The sequence below is a fragment of the Mustela erminea genome, chromosome 10, assembly GCF_009829155.1.
Source record: "Mustela erminea isolate mMusErm1 chromosome 10, mMusErm1.Pri, whole genome shotgun sequence".
Classification (NCBI taxonomy): Eukaryota; Metazoa; Chordata; class Mammalia; order Carnivora; family Mustelidae; genus Mustela; species Mustela erminea.
This window is the reverse complement of record NC_045623.1, coordinates 77,117,409-77,130,532: the sequence shown is the minus strand read 5'-3', so window position 1 is coordinate 77,130,532 and position 13,124 is coordinate 77,117,409. Positions and strand designations below refer to the sequence as shown.

Below are 13,124 nucleotides of genomic sequence, written 5' to 3'. Positions count from 1 at the left end.
GTTCGGAATCATGGACACTGGGAATGGTTTAGGGCTCTCTACACAGGATCTAAATGATTGTTTCCTTCCAAATTCCAAGCAGCATGTGCAGAGCGGAAACTAGATTTCGCACTTAGCCTGCAGATAGGAGCCACCAATGAGATGCACACAAAAGTCACTGTGGGGGGCTTCCAGGAAAGCGTTTGTTGTCCTTCTGCCTTTTGTCCTTCCTGCTGGTTGGAAAGCAGATCCGGTGACTGGAGCTTCGAAAGCCATATTAGACCATGAGTGACCTAGAACGTGCTGAAATTGATGGCGGCATGCCAAAAGGAAGAACCTAGAAATGTAATGATCAGGGAGCCACCATCCCCATCCTGAACCACCTAACTCTGCACTTCCTTATTTTGAGGGAAAATCCAGCCTCTTTCACATTTCAGCGGCTTTATGACCTACAAGCAACCAAATATAATTCTTAACTAACTCAAATGTTTCAGTTAAGGAATGTATTCACAGTCATGCAGCTAGGAAGATGTTGACACTCAGATTTACTGAGCTCTAAAGCCCATTTATTGCCTGTCCTAGATTAAATTAGTCTTTTACAAGACAAAATGGTATGCTTTTGTTAAGATTCTGCAATGCAATGAAGAAATAGTGGTAGGGTCCATCATAATTTAGTGAAAGATATTTATCCTTTACATCTAGAGTCCTTGATGTGATGAGGCATTTGGTTAGCAAAATGATCCTCTGTTCGATGTATGGAACACACAGTTACAGAAGAGCTCCATGAGCTGTCGAACCAGGCATGATCTGTTATTCTTATCTCTGACTTTTTCTATTAATTTTAATTGGCTTCCTGTTCATTCCTTTTGTTGTGAGCTAACACGTGCTGACAGGCAAGTAGTAGGAGGCACCAGTGTTAAGGAAGATGAATGGGGAACATTTTTGAAATTTATAATAATCTATTCATCACTGTAACTTTTGTTCCTATTTGGAAAAAATCCAAATTATTTAACTTTAAGTCTAATACAGTGGGCACACCTTATGGGACACAGAGTTGGAGAGTCTCTGATTGACATAATTGACTGATGGGCCTTATACTGTCAGGATGGAAAAGCACAGAAAAGGAACAGGTTATGAGAGCCATTATGGCCCTGTGAACCTGGATAAAGGCTAGGAAATCAACTACCTGGACTATTTAACCCACATGTTCCAAACTGCTCCTAGGAATAATAGCACTAAAATTAGTGAGGAAAATTGTGCTCATTTTTATGGGCAAAATACCAGAAAGTTGACATAAGTTGCTTAAAAGGATTTATTAGAGAATTTTTTTATTATCTCCTTTTGAGAAAGGGAGAAATGATTGTCTGAGGCTGTCAAAATGTTTAGATTCAGAATGTCCTGTGTAGTATAAAGAAAATAGGTAAGACTGTGATTTGTCAGCAGATGTCACTTTTTCATCGTAGGGGTTTGTGGTAGATGGAATAACGGATGACTGACCAAAGATGTTCATGTTCTAACCCCTGGAACCTGCGAGTACGTTGCCTCCCATGGCAGAAGGGGTTTTGTAAGTGTGATTAAATGAAAGGTTTTAAAATAAGCATAGTTTAGGGGGGTAGGAAAGGAATAAATGAGACAAGATGGGATTGGGAGGGAGAGAAACCGTAAGAGACTCTTTATTTTTTTTTTTTTTAAGATTTTATCTATTTATTTGACAGACAGAGATCACAAGTAGGCAGAGAGGCAGGCAGAGAAAGAGGAAGGGAAGCAGGCTCCCTGCTGAGCAGAGAGCCCGACACAGGGCTCAATCCCAGGACTCTGGGATCTTGACCAGAGCCGAAGGCAGAGGCCCAACCCACTGAGCCACCCAGGTGCCCCCGTAAGAGACTCTTAATCTCACACAACAAACTGAGGGTTGTGGGGGGGGGTGTTGGATTATGGACATTGGGGAAGGTATGTGCTATGGTGAGTGCTGTGAAATGTGTAAAACTGGCGATCCACGGACCTGTACCCCTGGGACTAATAACGCATTATATGTTAATAAAAAAAATTAAAATTTTAAAAAATAAAAAAAAAATTACTATAAGAATAGTTTAAGGGGGCGCCTGGGTGGCTCAGTGGGTTAAGCCGCTGCCTTCGGCTCAGGTCATGATCCCGGGCTCCTGGGATCGAGCCCCACATCGGGCTCTCTGCTGGGCAGGGAGCCTGCTTCTTCCTCTCTCTCTTTCAGCCTGCCTCTCTGTCTACTTGTGATCTCTGTCTGTCAAATAAATAAATAAAATCTTAAAAAAAAAAAAAAAAAAGAATAGTTTAAGGGTTGTAGTGGTTGTTATTATGCCACTGTGGAGACCATGAAGCAAGGAATGTGGATTGCCCCTAGGAGCTAAAACAGGACAGGGACTGATTCTCCCTTGAGTTTTCAGAAGGAGTGAAGCCCTGTCAGCACTTGATTTTGACACCACATGGCCCATTTTTAGACTTAAGACCTCTAGGACTGTAAGATAATGAATTTGTGGTGTGCCTGGCTGGCTCAGTTGGCAAGGCATGTGACTCTTGACCTCAGGGTTGTGAGTTCGAGCCCCACACTGGGTGTAGAGATTACTTAAAAAATAATAATAATAATAATAATTTGTGTTATTTCAAGCCACAGAGTTCATGTTAAGTTTATGGTCATTTGTTACAGCAGCAACAGAAAATACTACATGTTACAGCTATATCTGGAAACTAATATAGGTGTCAAACTTTTCTTGGGGTTAAGCATGGTAAAATAGTTGAATCAAGAAATGGAGTCCATTCATTCTACTCCCAGCCTCCCTCAGCACTTTCTTTTTTTTGTTTTTTAAGATTTTATTTATTTATTTGATACGGATAGAGAGAGTACAAGCAGGGGGAGCAGAAGGCAGAGGGAGAAGGAGAAGCAGACTCCCTCCTGAGTGGGGAGCCTGATGTGGGACTCGATCCCAGGACCCTGAGATCATGACCTGACCCGAAGGCAGCTGCTCAACCAACTGAGCTAACCGGGTGCCCTTTTTTTGTTGTTGTTCTTTTATTTGTTTGTTTGTTTTTTTAAGGTATAAGTAAAAAGGACTACAAACTTTATTGATAAAGTCAGTAAAGGTAACATGTAGTATGTACAGATGGCACACGGTGTCAATTTCATTTGCAGTTATTCTAGTACTCCAAGGCATGTTTACAAGTTACACCTTTGCCACAGCCTTGGCTAAATCTTGAACTAGTGCAGAATTTAGCTGCGGTAGAGTGCCAGACTTTGTGTGCTTACATGTGGCATACTTGTTCTTGATGGTCATGTGCTTTGTAAGCCCACCATTCACCATGACTATCTTCTTCGCCAGGTGTTGTATAACACTTAGAAGGGACTCTTCAGGGTATAATAGATAATGCTGTAGAGTTGGTGTCCATTCACTGTTATCGAGAATTTTTAGTGCTAAGCGAAAAGCTCCTGCTGCCATCTGAGAAGGAGGAAAGTGCCCCATATCATGGCCCAACACAGTTAGCTCCATCAGGGATTTGGCCAAAGGATGTTGCTCAAAATCAACCTCTCCGAGCTTAGATGCAAGGGTAGGGGGTGGCCCAGACCAAAATTTAAAGATCTTAGAGTTTTCATTTCCATCTGTCTGATTTGGTGCTTAGTGTTAAGTGTTGTCAGTCACCAAGGCAAAGTCACCAGTTTCGGGAGGGTACATTTCTTCATACTTGCATGCAATAAACATGGCAGTGATACCAACCAGCTGCAGCATTTTCTTGGGCACAAGATTATTCTGCATGAACCGATCAGTAATGGAAACGGTCATGTACATGGTCTCCTGAAGGAACTTGAATTTCATCTGAACCTGTACTACCCAGTCAATAAGGAAAGCTCTCATGTTTTCAGTGACTTTGCGACCCGGTAGATATTGTGGTCTGATGGCTTGCTCTTCCTCAGGTTGTCTCAGATGAGCATAAATATCTTTCACATACTCGCTACAAAGGTTTGGATCAACTCCATCTTCGGCACTCACATCATTCACTGCAAGAACTACATCAGAGAACACCTGACACAGGTATTCTTTTTTTTTTTTTTAAGATTTTATTTATTTATTTGACAGAGAGAGAGAGATCACAAGTAGGCAGAGAGGCAGACAGAGAGAGAGCAGGAAGTAGGATCCCTGCCAAGCAGAGAGCCCATTGCGGGGCTCAATCCCAGGATCCTGGGATCATGACCTGAGCCTAAGGCAGAGATTTTAACCCACTGAGCCACCCAGGTGCCCTGGTATTCTTCTGCAGGGGCACATCCAGATGTTTCCATTGGGCTTGGAGAGGGAGTAGCAATCAAAATAAGCGCAGGCGAAGATTTTTCCTTCTTTAACGGGCTCAGGTTCTGGCACAGGCTCGGGTGCCTTCTCCAGAGATTTAGGTATTTTTTTTAGCAATAACTTTTCCAGGAACCAAAGTTTTTGCTTCCTTTTTCAGAGGCAATTTGGCCTGTGGTTGTTTGCGGACTTTGTTACCAATGTCTCCGAGGGCTGTTTTGGCCTCAGCCCGGGCTTGGAGGCTGCAGTCATGGCCAGAGGCATGCACTTTGGGCCTGCCGTGCTGATCTTCGCCGTATTTTCAGCATTAACTTTTGTGTTCCTGGTGACCAGGAGCACCATGGCTTCTTCTTCACCAGGCAGCAGCTCAGTGGGGAGAAGCATGTTATACCCGAGTTTTCACGTCCGAGAGACCACCAAGGAGTCAAAACCAATGCAATCAAACGAGGGTTTAGTCGACAAACTTAAGCTTGGGCCCAAGTGTACCCGACACAGCAAAGTAGGGACTTGGACCCCGAGCTTAGTTAAGGCAGGGGTATTTATGGGTTCCTGTTACTAAAGCAGGGTGGGGCTACCTGTTACTAAAGCAGGGTGGGGGTCCTTAGAACTAAAGTAAAGTAGGGGAAAGTTCAGCACTTGGGCACAGGGGTCTGAGATGGTTGCCAGAAGCTAAGATGGCTGTACTTATGCTAAGGCTAAACCTGAGGTGGGGTGGCCTTAGTTTTTCTCAGCCTCCACATTTCCCCCTCTCAGAGGAACCTAAGGAAGGACCCAATCATGGGTCCAGGCTGGTCTCAGCAACAAGGTCCAGTGGTTGGTATTGCTGTCTGAATACCATGAGCTGAACTGTACTGACTCCGTCTTTGACAAATGTAAGCAACATTAGTGGGGCAAGTGAGAACGATGCAGTCTTAGCTTTAGGGGATTATCCTTGTCTGGCTGGCTTTTCCATTCTGGGATGAAGTCTTTGAGAACGGCGTGTGGGTTAGCTGGCCAGATGTGGGTGTAGTGGACCCAGGGAGTAGTCCCGTTGACCTTGAGAGCGGTGGGAATGGTCAGGATTATGATACAGGGTACCTTCCAGTGTGGTTGAAGTGTCTGGTGTTGGTATCTCCGGACATACACCCAGTCACCCCGCTGATATCGATGGGGGTCTAGGGGTGGCCCAGTCTTGTAGAGGGCCCTCAGCTTAGGCCACACCTGTTCATGGGTTCCTTGTAACGTTTGGTGGGAGAAAAGGAGTTGGTGATCATCAAACTCAGCAAGCACCACAGATTTTAAATTGGGGATAATAGGTGGCGGAATACCGAACATGATCTCATAAGGGGTAAGTCCCATCTTATATGGGGAGATTCGCACCCTATATAGGGCAAAGGGGAGGAGAGTCACCCAATCCCCACCAGTCTCCAAGGCTAATTTAGTCAAGGTCTCTTTTAATGTTCTGTTCATCCTCTCTACCTGTCCTGAGCTTTGGGGCCTATATGCGCAATGCAATTTCCAATCTGCCCCAAGTACTAGTGCCACTCCCTGTGTTACCTTAGAGATGAATCCTGGGTCCATTGTCTGATCCAATCTTAACAGGAAAACCATACCTCAGTAAGATGTCTTCCGGCAGTTTCTTGGTCACGGTCTATGCAGTTTCATGGTTGGTGGGAAATGCCTCTGTCCATCCTGAAAAAGTATCTACAAATACCAGTAAATACCTGTATCCGTATTTTCCAGGTTTTATCTCGGTGAAGTCCACTTCCCAGTAGGCTCCGGGGCAGTCCCCCTGGAGCCGGGTGCCTGGGTTAGATCCATGGGCGGAGGCATTAGTTAACTGGCATGCGTGACAGCTTGCCACAATCTGTTCAATCTTTGATCAGGAATCTTTGATAGTGATCTTTGCATGTCGCACCGTCTTCCATTTTTTTTTGTTCCCATGTGTGTACTCCTGTGCATTTTGGATAGGAGTCACCGTCCCAGTTCCTCTGGTAGGATTATGCTGCTATCTGCAGCTCTCCACCAGACATGTAGGCATTATGTCCTGGGCAGACACCTAATCCATTGTAAGTCTGCATCAGCGTACTTGGGGCTGTCTGGCAAGCTCCGTGCTCCCGGATCGGGCAGTGTGGTCACTAAGACATGGTCCACTGAAAGAGTTGCCTCTTTTGCTTTTAAGTCGGCCAGCCTGTTTCCCTTGGCCACTGGCGTGTCTGCTTTTTGATGTCCTAGACAATGGATAATGGCCAGTGCCTTAGGCAGCCAGAGGGCCCTTAGGGGCTTGAGGATTTCTGCCTTGTTTTTAATAGTCTTTCCTTCCGCTGTTAAGAGCCCTTTTTCTCTATAAATGGCTCCGTGGATGTGGACTGTGGCAAAGGCATACCTGCTATCAGTATAGATGTTTATCTTTATCTGCTTGCCTGCTCCCATTGTTAGCGTCTTGATTAGCGCAATCAGTTCTGCACGTTGGGCAGAAGTCCCAGCCGCCAACGGTTCCGCCCAGACAGTCTCTGTCTTTGTGGTCACCTGTGCCCCCGCATACCTGATTCCTTCTAGGACAAAGCTGCTGCCATCTGTATACCAGGTGTCATCTGCATTCGGCAGTGGTTGGTCCTGGAGATCGGCTCTGACTCCATGCACCTGAGCCAGGATTTCTTGGCAGTCATCTGGCGGGGGTGAGGGGGTGTCCCTATCAGGATTAGGAAGCGGTGTCCCTGGGTTTAGGGCTGTTGGCGCCTGGAACAAAATTCTGGTAGGGTTCAAAGGCAAGCTCTGGTAATGGGTCAAGCGGGCATTGCTGATCCATTGGTCCAGGGGTTGTTTGAGTACCCCTTCAATGGCAGGTGGGGTAGTGATGTAGAGTTCCTGCCCCATAATCAGCTTATCTGCATCTTTAATCATGGGGGCCACTGCAGCAGTAATTTTTAAACATGGAGGCCATCCAGCGGCCATGGCACCTAATTTCTTTGACAGTTATGCCACCGGTCTCTTCCAGGGGCCCATGTATTGAATCAGGACTCCCTTTGCCACCCCTTCCTTTTCATCCACGTAAAGATGGAAGGGCTTAGTCAGATCAGGCAGCCCGAGTGCCGGGGCCGAAAGCAAGGCTTGTTTAAGGTCATTGAAGGCTTTGTCCATGGCCTCAGTCCATACAAAGTCCTATTTTTGTTTCATGGCCTCACAGAGGGGCTTAGCTATGTCAGTGAAAACTGGGATCCACAATCAGCAGAACCCAGCCAACCCTAGGAATTCACGTACCTGGCGGACGTTTCGAGGCTGTGGGATTCTCATGACGGTCTCCTTCCGTGCATCCGTTAACCATCTTTGTCCATCTTTTAATTTATACCCCAGGTAACTCACCTCCATTCTGCAGATCTGGGCCTTCTTAGCAGAAGCCTGGTATCCCAGAGTTGCTATCATTTGGAGCAAGTCCTTGGTGCATTGTAGACATGTTTCCTGGTCCTCTGCTGCCAACAGGATATCATCTACATATTGTAATAGAGTTGAATTAGGGTGTTTGGCACGGAATTCACCTAAGTCTTCATGCAGTGCCTTGTCGAAGATGGTGGGCTAATTCTTGAATCCTTGCAGTAGTCGAGTCCAGATGAGTTGGCCATTGATGCCCTTCTCCGGGTCGCCCATTCAAAAGCGAAGAGGTCTTGGCTCTTTGGGGCCAAGGGCAAGCTGAAAAAGGCATCCTTTAGGTCTAGCCCTGTATACCAAGTCTTGTCTGGGGTCAAGATGGAGAGGAGGGTGTAGGGGTTTGGGACCGTAGGGTGCATGTCCATCACCCATCGGTTAACTTCCCTCAAGTCCTGGACCAGTCTATAATCATTAGAGTGTGGCTTTCATACCGGCAGCAGGGGAGTGTTCCATGCCAACTGACAAGGCCACAGTTTGTTTGAGTCTAGCAGTCGCCGGATGTGTGGGGTGATCCCCGTCTATACTATGAAGGCATGGGGTATTGGCAGACTCTGACTGGTTCTGCTCCTGGCTTTAGTTCATTGTATATCGCTGGCTGATGATGGGCCAATCCCATTCCCCCGGTTTTTGCCCACGGTTGGGGAAACTCCTGCAACCAGGGGTCGATGTTGGTCATTGGTTCCAGGGGCGTTTGGTGAAGATGATATTCGTCCTCCAGGTTCAAGACAAGCACCTGGACCAGGTGTCCCTCTTTATCCAGAAACTTTGACCTTCAGGGTGGAACTAATTTGGGCTACCATCTTGGTGAATAGGTCCTGGCCTAACAGGGGGTAGGGGCACTCACGAATGACCATAAAGGAGTGTGTTACCTGGCCCACACAGAGATCCACTGTTCTTCGGGTAGTCCATGAATATTGTTTAGTGCCTGTGGCCCCCTGTACAGATGAGGTCTTATTTGCTAACTTCCCTTGAGGTTGTAGCAAGACAGAGTGCTGTGCCCATGTCTACTAGGAATTTAATTGGTTGCCCCTCCACTTTAAGTGTTACCCTGGGCTCGGGGAGGGGTGCCAAATCCCGACTCCCCTAGTCATCTAACTCTTCGACCTCCAAGATAGTAGTGGAGGCCTTTGGTCTTTTGTTGGGGGATTCCTTTAACCAGGGGCAGACCCTTGCCCAGATGCCTTCTTTCCTGCAATAAGCACACTGGTTTCTATTCAGTTTGGGGTGTTCTCAGTGGGGGCTGTCCCCCTTTCCTTCTCCTGAAGCCAGCTTCTTGAGACGTCTCTGTTTTTCATGTGGGTCATCCATGGTCATGGCCAGCCAGTAGGATCTTAGCCAGGTTCCGAGTCTGACGGTCACTTATCCTAGCATGTTGCTCCTCCGGTGTCTCTCTGTTATTGTAGACTCTGTGCCACCACTATCAGATCCTGTAGGCTCTTCTCTCCTAGTCTTTCTACCCTCTGTAATTTCCTTTTAATGTCCGGAGCGGCTTGGTTAACAAAAGCCCTAACTATGGCAGCTTTCGTATCTGGGGCCTTTGGATTCATAAGGGTGTACTGTCTGAACGCCTCTATGATCCTTTATAGGAATGCCGCTGGGCTCTCATCTTTACCCTGTTTTACATCATATACCTTGGCCAGATTGGTAGGCTTACATGCTGCAGCCTTGAGACCCGCCATTAGAGTCTGACGGTAGACCTGGAGCCTCTCCTTACCTTCTGCCCAGTTGTAGTCCCAAGTGGGGCGAGACAAGGGGAAAGCTGCATTTATGAGTTCGGAGTTCTGTGTTGGCTGTCTGTCGTCACCCAGGACGGACTTCCGGGCTTCCATCTGGATTCGCTCTTTCCTCAGTGGTAAAGAGAACCTGCAAGAGCTGCTGACCGTCATCCCAGGTGGGCTGATGGGTGAAAAGAACAGTATCCAAAAGACCAATCAGATCTTTTGGGTTATTGGAGAACTTTCCATTTTGAGTTCTCCAATTGTATAAATCACTAGTAGAGAATGGCCAATATAACATTGGCTGTCCCCCTGTTTCATTAGGGGGTCCCATGGCGCAGAGAGGAAGAAAAGTGGAATCGGCCGGTCCCAGGTTTGAGGCTGGGGCCACTCAATGGGTCCATCCACGTGTCCCTGCCGCCGGCCCATGCATGGGGGCCCCTCCATCTGGGGGGGGGGTGGCACTCCCTTGACAGCCCCTGATGCCTCTGCTGGAGGGGCAGATGGGGGGGTGGTGGCGGGGAGACCTGCTAGGGCGGCGGAAAAATCAGGTCCTCCATGGGAGTGTCCTGGAAGATCGGGTAAAGCGGAGTCTTTGGTTCGGACTCCGCTTTCTTATTGGACTTAGGAGTTGGTTTCCGCAGTGCCAGATCTCGGGTGTAGGTCCTGCTTCGGGAGGGAGAAAAGGTTTAAGCCAGGAGGGAGGATTCTCTATCATGTCTCGCCAGACCGTTTGTTTATTATTTGTTCAGGGTGGCCGTGTGGTTTTTCTCTGAAGGTGACGGCCTTAACCCATAGGATAATAGGCAGTTGAAAGGTTCCCTCCTGGGGCCATTTTACATTAAAAGCTGGCCACTCAGACATGCAGAAAGTCCGAAACTTTCCCTTTCGTCCGTCTGTGCTCAGATTATCCGAGAAGTGGTTAATCATCAGGGACAGAGGGGTAGTCTGTGTCTGTCCCATCACGCCTTCAGTCCACAACAAGGCACACACACTTACAACAATTAACAAGAACACACTCACACAGACAAACGGTCCGGCGCCGTCGCAAAGACAAAACTGAAAGGAAGTTAAGGGAGAATCCAACCGCAACGGCGGCCGGCTCTCCTCACAGATGAGGATCTTGTCCTCCAGGCGGGGGTAAGGGACGCCTCTTCCAAAACTTCCCATAAACTTAACAACTGGCACAACAGACAAAATTCCCATACATTTAACAAACAGCACAACTGACAACAAAAACAAGACGCCTGACCGCCTAGGGGGACTCAAACCCCCTGGCTGCCTTGGGGGACCACGAACCCCCTGGTGACTGCCTAGGGGGACTCTAACCCCCTGAAATGGTGGGGGACTCGAACCCCCTGCGGGGACAAGGGACATCTCCCAAGACCCCTAGTCGAAGGCCTGCCACGCATCCCCTTGAGCCAATGTCAACCCAGATACAAGTTGGAATTCCCATGGGTAAAAATGCAGATTGGAGCTCCCAAAGTATGCGTGCAAACAGATAAAAACGAGTCCACTCACCAGCTGGTGCAAGACTCTCCGGGTTGGGATCCTGGGAGTCTCCCAGGTCTCGGTGGAACCTCCGAATGTTATACCCGAGTTTTCGCGTCTGAGAGACCACCAAAGAGCCAACACTGATGCAATCACATGAGGGTTTATTCGACAAGCTTAAGCTTGGGCCCAAGTATACCCAACACAGCGGAGTAGGGACTTGGACCCCGAGCTTAGTTAAGGCAGGGGTATTTATGGGTTCCTGTTACTAAAGCAGGGTGGGGGTCTCTAGAACTAAAGCAGGGTGGAGGTCCTTAGAACTAAAGTAAAGTAGGGGAAAGTTCAGCCCTTGGGCACAGGGTTCTGAGATGGCTGCCAGAGCTAAGATGGCTATACTTATGCTAAGGCTAAACCTGAGGTGGGATGGCCTTAATTTTTCTCAGCCTCCACAAAGCAGAGCATGGGAGTCACCAACGAGCTGGGGACCTGAACCCAGCGCAGCTTGAAGGCTTCCTCAGCACGCCCTGTTGTTTGTTTTTAATTAAAGATCTTATCTATTTATTGGAGAGAGAGAGAGAGAGAGCACAGAGGGAGAAACAGACACCCCGATGAGCAGAGAACCTGATTTAGGGCTCCATCCCAGGACCCTGAGATCGAGACCTGAGCCAAAGGCACTTAACCACCTGAGCCACCCAGGTGCGCCATCCGTCACCAGTTTCAAATGAGTTCATCTTAGATACAAACATGCAAATCAGGAATGAACTCTAGCTCCTTGGATGAACCGGTTGATTCTACCTAGCACTGGGATAGGAAATATTCAAGATGAGCCTGAAGCATCTTTAAAAAAAAAAAAAAAGATTTATTTATTTTAGAGAGAGAGAGGGAGGAAGAATGCATGCACACAATTTCTCGAGTAGGGGGAAGGGCAGAGGGAGAGACTCTTCAGGCAGACTCCTGGAAGAGCGCAGAGCCCACACTGAGCTCAGTCTCACAACCCATGAGATCATGACCTCAGCCAAAACCAAGAGTCAGATGCTTAACCAACCGAGCCACCAGGCACCCTGAGCCTGAAGCATCTTGGTGCCAGAAAGTAATGAAGTGCTAACAGACAAAACAAAACAAAAAAACAGTAAGACCATGATGGAGACCCATCAAAGAGACACAGGAACCACCTGAAAGAGCTTCTAAAGGCCAAAGATAGAACAATTTAAGCAACAAAATAAACAAATTAGTGTTGGGTTATAACCCAATGCACAGAATAAATATCCATAGAATCCAATGTGATTCTCTCCTAAATTCTGAGCATGTGACCAGAAAAAAAAACTGCATTTCCATTTCTTTTGCAGATAGGAATAGCAGTGGAATATAAGAAGTCCCTAAGTGATACCAATGATTATTGAATAAACAGGTTAAAGAGGGAGAAGGGACAAATGTCCTGGGCAAAAAAAAATCCAGGTAATTTATGTAGATGTTCTGTCCTTCAGGAGGTAGAACTAAACTCCCCCTGAGTGTGCTGCACAGAGTAACAGCCTTCCAAAAAGTACAGTATGGAAAGGGAGGGTAAAGAGTAATTTTACAGTAGAAAACCTGACAAACACTATCTCAGGTGACCAAGGTCAGCATCAGTAGTTACAAGTCATATTGATAGTATATTCCCTTGATTTAATGTGATGAAAAGTGGCATCTGTTAAAAAGAAAACCACAGGGACACCTGGGTGGCTCAGTTGGTTAAATGTTGGCCTTCGACTCAGGTCATGATCCCAGGATCTTGGGATCAAGTTCACATCAGGCTCCTTGCTCGGTGGGGATCCTGCTTCTCCCTCTCCTGCTCCCCCTGCTTGTGTTCCCTCTCTAGCTCTCTCTCTCTCTTGAATAAGTATAAATCTTAAAAAAAAAAAAAATGGAAAAAAGAAAAAGAAAACCACATACCCCAAATGGTGTTACTTAGGCCAACTCACCAAACCGAGGCTTAATACCTAACCTAATTGCAATTTCAACCACCCCCCAGAAATGTAGTCTTAACAGGCAGTCAAGAATCTTCTGGGGTGCCTGGCTGACTCAGACAGTAGAGCATGAGACTCTTTGATCTTGAGATTGTGAGTGCAGGCCCCACGTTGGGCACAGAGCTTGCTTAAAATTTTTTTCTGATAAGCACCCTGAGATAATCTGTCATAACTCCTGGGCCTCTCCATCCTCCTCCCCCCGAAAGAAACCTGGAGGTAACATG

The 13,124-nt window shown here is 47.2% G+C and overlaps 1 pseudogene; it reads right to left on the bottom strand.

Moving 5' to 3' along the window:
* Positions 1-3,173: 3,173 nt before the first annotated feature.
* Positions 3,174-4,656, bottom strand: LOC116568089 (annotated as a pseudogene).
* Positions 4,657-13,124: the final 8,468 nt, after the last annotated feature.